This window comes from Nymphalis io, chromosome 19, assembly GCF_905147045.1.
Source record: "Nymphalis io chromosome 19, ilAglIoxx1.1, whole genome shotgun sequence".
NCBI lineage: Eukaryota > Metazoa > Arthropoda > Insecta > Lepidoptera > Nymphalidae > Nymphalis > Nymphalis io.
This window is the reverse complement of record NC_065906.1, coordinates 11,329,792-11,337,266: the sequence shown is the minus strand read 5'-3', so window position 1 is coordinate 11,337,266 and position 7,475 is coordinate 11,329,792.

The window sequence follows — 7,475 nt, the reverse complement described above, 5'->3', positions numbered from 1 at the left end:
TATAATAATGCAGTGCTGAAATTTAATATCAAATATCATAATAGGTACAGTCATAATCACAAGTCTTAATAAACAATATGTTTAATGATCATTCAACATAAAGTCTTGTCCTATTTTTATGAACAGTTTTTTCTTTACCATTGACTAAAATTACAACATTCGGTGATAAATCTTTAACAACTGTATATGGACCTAAATATAATGGATCAAGTTTGCTAATATTTTCATTTTTAACCAATACTAAGTCTCCTTGTTTATACTCCACTGGGTTTATACTTCTATCATATTTTATTTTTCTTAAAGTTTTACAATTTATGAGGTTTGTTTTAGCATCATTTTGTGACTTTTGTAACCGGTATTTTAGTTCTATTGCATAATCATCAAAATTGTAAATTGGATCTATTGTCGACCTAAGATTACTTGGTAAGTTACATTGTTTGCCAAACACTAATTCGTATGGAGTAAATTTTGTACTCGAGTGTACAGAAGTGTTATACGAAAAACACCAGTAAGGAATCCATGAACTCCATTCCTGACTATGACTGTTAACTTGCATTCTTAAATAAAATGTTAAATGTTTATGACTATTTTCAAGTGATCCTAAGGTCTGATGGTGGAAGGCTGTAGACTGTAATTGACTTATATTTAAAATTTTACAAACCTCTTCCATTGTAGAATTTATAAATTCAGTTCCTCTATCGGTCACGATCTGCCGAGGGATGCCATATCTAAGTATAAAATTATTTACTAGAGTTGTAGCTACTGTGCGCGCATCCTTACCTGCTATCGGATATGCCTCGACATATTTGGTGAGGTCGCATTGGAGCGTTAAAATGTAATTATAATTATTATCTCTTGTCAATGGACCTACCAAATCTAAATAAATCTTATCAAAAGCTGAATTTCCACAGTCCGTTATGGTCATAGGTTCTTTTATGGTATTTAAATATTTATAACGTTGACATTTACTACATTTTTTTACAAAAAGCTTAACATCATGCTCTAATCCTGGCCAAAAATATTTTTTACGAATGTTATTTAACATACGTCTTATTCCTGCGTGTCCGCTAGTGGGCAGGATATGATAATCGTTTAATATAACTCTTTTCGTATCGTCGTCTATAATTTTTGTAACTCCTTTAATTACGCATAAACGGGGTCCGGACCACTTACGCATTTTATTAATAACCTGAGCTAGCTCTTTAATTATTTGAAAATTATTCTCATCTTTTATTACATATAACGTATTTATTTTTAAATCGATACAAAATGATTCCATTTCCCTCACAGAGACAGCTCGTGTACACTGGGATTGGGTAAACAGTTTCACAAAAATTGTACGATTTGACGACGAGTATGCATAATCACCACGCTCTAATGATACGCATTTTTTAAACTTTCTCCATTCTTCTTCATTCACAAATATCAACTCCGTGTAATACTTCGGTAGTTTTAACATCTCTACAACTCTTGGGTGATCAGTCCAATCGTCAGTAGAAATATTAGAAACCGAAGTAGAATTACAAGGTTTTTCATCAAGCTTCTTCTTTTGTGCCCTTGTAAGTACTGACAAAATATGATCATTCATCGCCTTTAATTCTTCACTACTAATTTCTATGCGTGACAATGCATCTGCAGCTACATTATCACACCCTTTCACATAAGTAACCTTAAAATCATACTCTCCAAGTATTAGCCGAAATTTTAACAATCTACTGGAAGGATCTGTCATATTGTATAAAAATATTAAGGGTCTATGATCTGTTTCTATAATGAACTTTCGTCCATAGAGATACGGTCTAAAATATTTAACAGACCAAACAATCGCTAAAAGCTCTTTCTCAATCGTTGGATACCTACGTTCAGCTTTATTTAAACTACGACTGGCGTAAGCTATTGGTCTACGATCAGCATTACATAAAATCGAACCTATTGCATACCCTGAGGCGTCTGTCTGTAGTATAAATGTGTTATTATAATCGAAAATAGGATATTGTAATATTGGAGGGCTCATTAACATTTCTTTTAAAGTACTAAATGATTTTTGACAGTTTTTATCCCAATTAAATATTACATTTTTACGACATAAATCATTTAATGGAATACAGATTTGGGCGAAATTCGGAATAAACTTTCGATAATAGTTCGCAAAGGCTACAAATCGTTTGAGCTCGTCTACGTTTTTAGGAACCGGATAATTAATTAACGCCTTAATTTTTTCTGGATCTGGTTTAATGCCGTCCGCTGATACCACGTGTCCGAGGTATAAAATTTCTTTTCGAAGAAAATCGCACTTATCAGGATTTAATTTTAAATTAACTTTTCTAAGCCTTGTTAAAATATCTAACAAATTTTTATTATGACTATCTAAATTTCTTCCGAAACAAATTAAATTATCCAAATATACAAAACATTTATCGTAATTAAGTCCCGACATTGCTACTGTCATTAAGCGTGAAAATGAACCAGGACTGGTTTTCAAACCCATAGGCATACGGGTCATTTGATACTGGCCAGACGGTGTTGTGAATGCGGTATATTTCCTACTGTCAGCATTTAGCTTCGTTTGATAATAAGCTTGTGTTAAATCTAATTGAGAAAAATAAATAGCTCCTGAAAGTGAGTCTAATATATCACTTATATTCGGAAGGGGAAATTTGTCATGCATTATACAATCATTTAATTTCCGAAAATCTATCACTAAACGCCAGCTTTTATTATTATCTTCTGATTTTTTAGGTACTAATAGTACTGGGCTAGACCATTCGCTGTTAGCGGGTTCGATAATATCATTGGCCAACATTTTTTGAACTTGTTTTTCTATTTCATCACGTTGAGAAAACGGTAATCTATATTGTTTAGTATAGACCGGATTCGTATTAGCTTTTAGTTGTATATTTTGTTCGTAAAGATTACACGTACCTAACTTGTCTCCTGGCAAGAAAAATACGTCAGCATATTTCGCACAAATACTTTGTATACTAATGCTTTCTTCTTTGTTCAAATGATTCAATTTAATTAATGATAATAATTTCCGAACTCTTTTTCCGTCCAAATTTTCTTTGTTAAACGAACAAATATTATAATTCGATAATAAATCAATTTCAGGCCTAAAATAACTAAGATTAATTTCTGTTTCGCGAGTATTTAAAATTTGAATAAATATTTTTCCCTCTTTCGGTTGACAGATACTTCCAGCGATAAATACACCTTCACACAATTCTCTGGGAAATATAACACACGATTCATTCAAATAAGAATCAACTTGAAAAAACTTTTCACACCTCGGAGGTACCTTTATAAATGTATTTTTACCTAATTTTCCTAAACCTAAGGAGAGCGTAATTGGTTTGTCGAAGCTATTTAAAGTAAATGTATTATTTTCGTAATTTAATACACAATTATAATTAGTTAAAAATTCTTGTCCGATTAAACCATCTTGAATACAAGGCAAATTCTTTAAGACATAAAACTTATGTTTGAATTCTATTCCACATAAGGTAAACGGTATGTAAACATAGCCCTCGGTGTACGAGGTGCCACCAATACCATTTACGGCTACGCGTTTTGGATGTATTGGAATATTCCTATCTCTTATTACATCGTATTTAATCACTGACATCGAGGCGCCCGTGTCAACTAGCATTCTATATTTGGTACCTAATATTGTAAACTCTACGAAATTATTATATGTATTGCATGCTAGAATAAAGTTAGGATCGAAAAAACTCTAAGTTTTGGTTATTTTCCGAAGTAGTAACCTGTATATCGTTTTGGGATTGATTCATAAGATACCCATGCTGTTTTCTACCGTTATTATTTCTACCTCGCGATACTGCACGTTCAAAATTATGTCCGCGTCCTCGAGAATTACTTGTGGATCCTCTATTGTTTCCTCGGTGGTATAAACTAGATGTTTGATTCGGCATCGGCCTAAATGAACTATTTGGCGTGTAATGTTGGCGTGCGTTGTTTAATACTCGACCTCTACTATGCCCCCTATAAGATGGTTGGTACTTACCTCGATGTTGAGTCGTGAAAATCGTTTCAGCTGATGTAAAAGAGCCTTGACGCGACAGTTCCTCGTCTTTGGCTGCTCTTATAACATCTTTCAGCTCTGAGTAGTTGCGGGCCGCTAAAATAGTGCTTAATCGACTGTTCCTCAAACCTTCGGTGAATCGCTGTATTGCTAATTTTTCGTTTACGGGTCTCAATATTTTAAACGCGTTATCGTCACCGTTAGCTTGGGAAATAGTCAATTCAACAAATAAATCCTCAAGTTTCTTACCAAATTCCTCAATACTCTGCGAACCTTGTCTAGATTTTAACATTTCTATTTGTAGTGCCGTGGCTGACTGCTTAGTCAACAGATTATTTTTCATGTCGGCAATAAGTTCTGTGGAAGATTCGTAGTTAGATAACAAACGTAATTTGGCATTTTTAGTTAAACGAGTTTTAAGGACAAAAGAAATAAGTAACTGTTCATGTTCTTTCCTAATGGTTTGGCTATAGAATTCGATACAATCTATTAATTTTTTAGTAACTTCTTCATCTCCTGTCATAATAGGTAGAAGAGAAGTAGCAGTTTTCATGTCAAAGTCAGTCATGGTGCTAAAATCTTGGTCACTAACTAAACAAGTTGTTTGAATTTTTTGATAAAACGATTCAATTTCTTCGCAAGCAACTAATAAGTAATTTATCTCTTCCTTTTTTATATACCCTTTAGATGCATTAAAGTTTAACTCGTCACGATATTTTATATATTCGTCATATAAACTTTTTGCCTTTAAATATTTCTGTTCTAACAACTTTTTAGTTCTTTTCCCTTTACTTAGTTTAATTAAATTTATTTTTATATTTTCAATTTGATGTTTTATATCTAATATATGATCCATTTAAATCTTAAGAAACGGCTTAAAAATATACACTTAAAAATAATGATAAAATATGAATATATCTATTGTCTATAATACCATAACACCTTTGCTGATGACACTATTTCACTTCTCCTTTTATATATTTTTCACACTTTTACACTCCTATTTTTTTTTATATAAGCATCCATTGATGCGTCTCCAGGCTAAACGACACGTTCCTGATTTATTTCTCCAGTCTCTGGTCCACGCCTCGAACGTCTGAAAGCGCTCCTGGCCATCTCCTGACGCATCCAGTTTATGTGGCAGCGTTTATATAATTTATATATGGCAAACTTTGCCCCCAAAATTAAAAGTAAAAGAAAAATACCCAAAATTATATTTGTCACTTTCTGATTTTAGTGTATAGTGACGTGGAGCTATCCACGTCGACCGAATTCACGCCTCCTGCGGCATTTTGTGCAATCACAATTTGTTCTTTACTTTGTTCTTTGCCCATTTTGTATTATGACGCTACTAACGTTCGAACAATTAAATACACGAATGTCCAATATTACACAGAGCGACATTATATTGTTATACTGCACTTCGTTAGAACCCGAAACCGAACCTTAAATGGCAGGGTCGCCATGTAAGGACGGGACTAGGTAAATAAAGTAGATGTTTAAGGTTTGAAGATAAATTTATTACTGCTCTCAATACCATGTGTCAGCTGCTTATATACTACACTACAAGTAAAGTATCACGTTGATGGTAGCGGGACAGCGTCAAATTGCTGATTTACGACATTTTCTTTATTATTCTGTAGTTTATTCAATGGTTTTATTCATAAAATCGATATTAATAACTTCTTAATATATTTGTGTAATTGATTCGTTAAATTAATACTTTGTAAATGTTAATATTTGTTTGATTATCTGCCCACGAATGAATAAGTCTGATAGTAGCCATTATGCGTCTTTATATACATAAACAAACGTCGTCGTAATGAGACCAAGCTCAATACATTTTGGTTCTATACATTTTGGTTTATGAGATGATGACTGAATATCCTTTCGAACATAAACAACGACACCATCGTTTTTATTTACACTAATTTTTGTTTTGTACGTGTTGTAGCTATTTAAGTTTGGGGGCGTAAATTTTTCGTTTGTCCAGCACTCGGTTAATACAAGAACATCTATGTTTGTATTAAATCATGAGAGAAATGTTAGAAAAAGATCAAAATTCGAGTTTATGCCTCGTATGTTTACAGTGATAACTGATAGTGAGTTACGGCTACAATACTATGATGGTAACACTGTATAATATTCATCTGGGTCACTTATCCGCTTACAGTAAATATTACTAGAGTCTTCTATATCTTTCATCATTAAATTATCAAATGTGTAGGAAAAAAGAATAAACATAGTTCTATTTTATTGTATTAAATTATTAATATTTTAGTAAATTTGTTGCAGATATATAAGGTGAAACATATTATAAAACAATATTTCATTTGTGTTTCGAAAAATAAGGTGTCTATAGTCATTTACATTAATTAAGCATGTATATAAAAGTAATTTAAACGATGGAAACTTAGATATCGTAGCATTGTGTTGATTTGTAAACAAGTATGTGTGTGGTCTGTAATTAGCATAGAAAATACTATTTTTGAAAGTGTTTTTGCAATATTTCTTAGTATGTGTATTGGTTTGGATAAAAATTATAACTATATTAATATAAATTTGAAATAAAAATAACTTACATTTACAAAATACAGTAGAAGAAAAAAAAAACATGCAAGCTAAAATAACTAGTCAGATAATATTTTTTATGTCGCTTTCACTATTAATAATAATGTGCGGTGTACCTTCACGTTTACGTACAAATATCCTTCCTGACGACGTCCAGCAAAATAAGTATCCCTTTACTTTATCCGCATCCCTTGCCATAAAAAAGAGTCTTCTAGCAGATGCAGTAAGATTTTCCGAAATGTCTATCTGCTTTGCAGTGCCTTCAATGTTAATATTATTTGTATTGAGTTTGGTAACATTGTCTTTGTTATATCTTTTAAAGGATTTTAAGAATTGATCTTTAATTAATATAGTAGAAAAATCGCAAAGTATTGGCTTATATTCCATTTTAGAATTAATTCTTAAAACATTTTTGATTTCTGAACGTTATACATTTTCTTTTAATACCTTGGCAGTAGATTCAATAATTTCGTTTAAAGACTGCTTTGTTTCGTTTTGTTGTTGAGGTATATTTCTAAATTCAATACATGACGCTCTAGAATTTCATTCAAGGCCCTCAATTTTGTTTTCAAGACTCCGGATTTGTTTTGAAGTTTCTAAGCTCTACTCCTCCAATGAATTAATTCTTGTTAAAACTTCATCGTATTTATGTGAAAGAAACCCGACGGCAGTCTTAATTTCCCTATTTTGTGCTTCCCTATCTTGCTTGGGGCTGTGTTTCCGTTTACTTCTAAATGTCACATTTGACTGAGAAGCATCGCTATCATGGTCGTGAGTAGATATATTAGGTTCTGAGGCAGTGAACTACAGCTTTGGTGAAGCACAATACGGTGGAGACCGGTTAATAGTCATAGCTTACACAAAG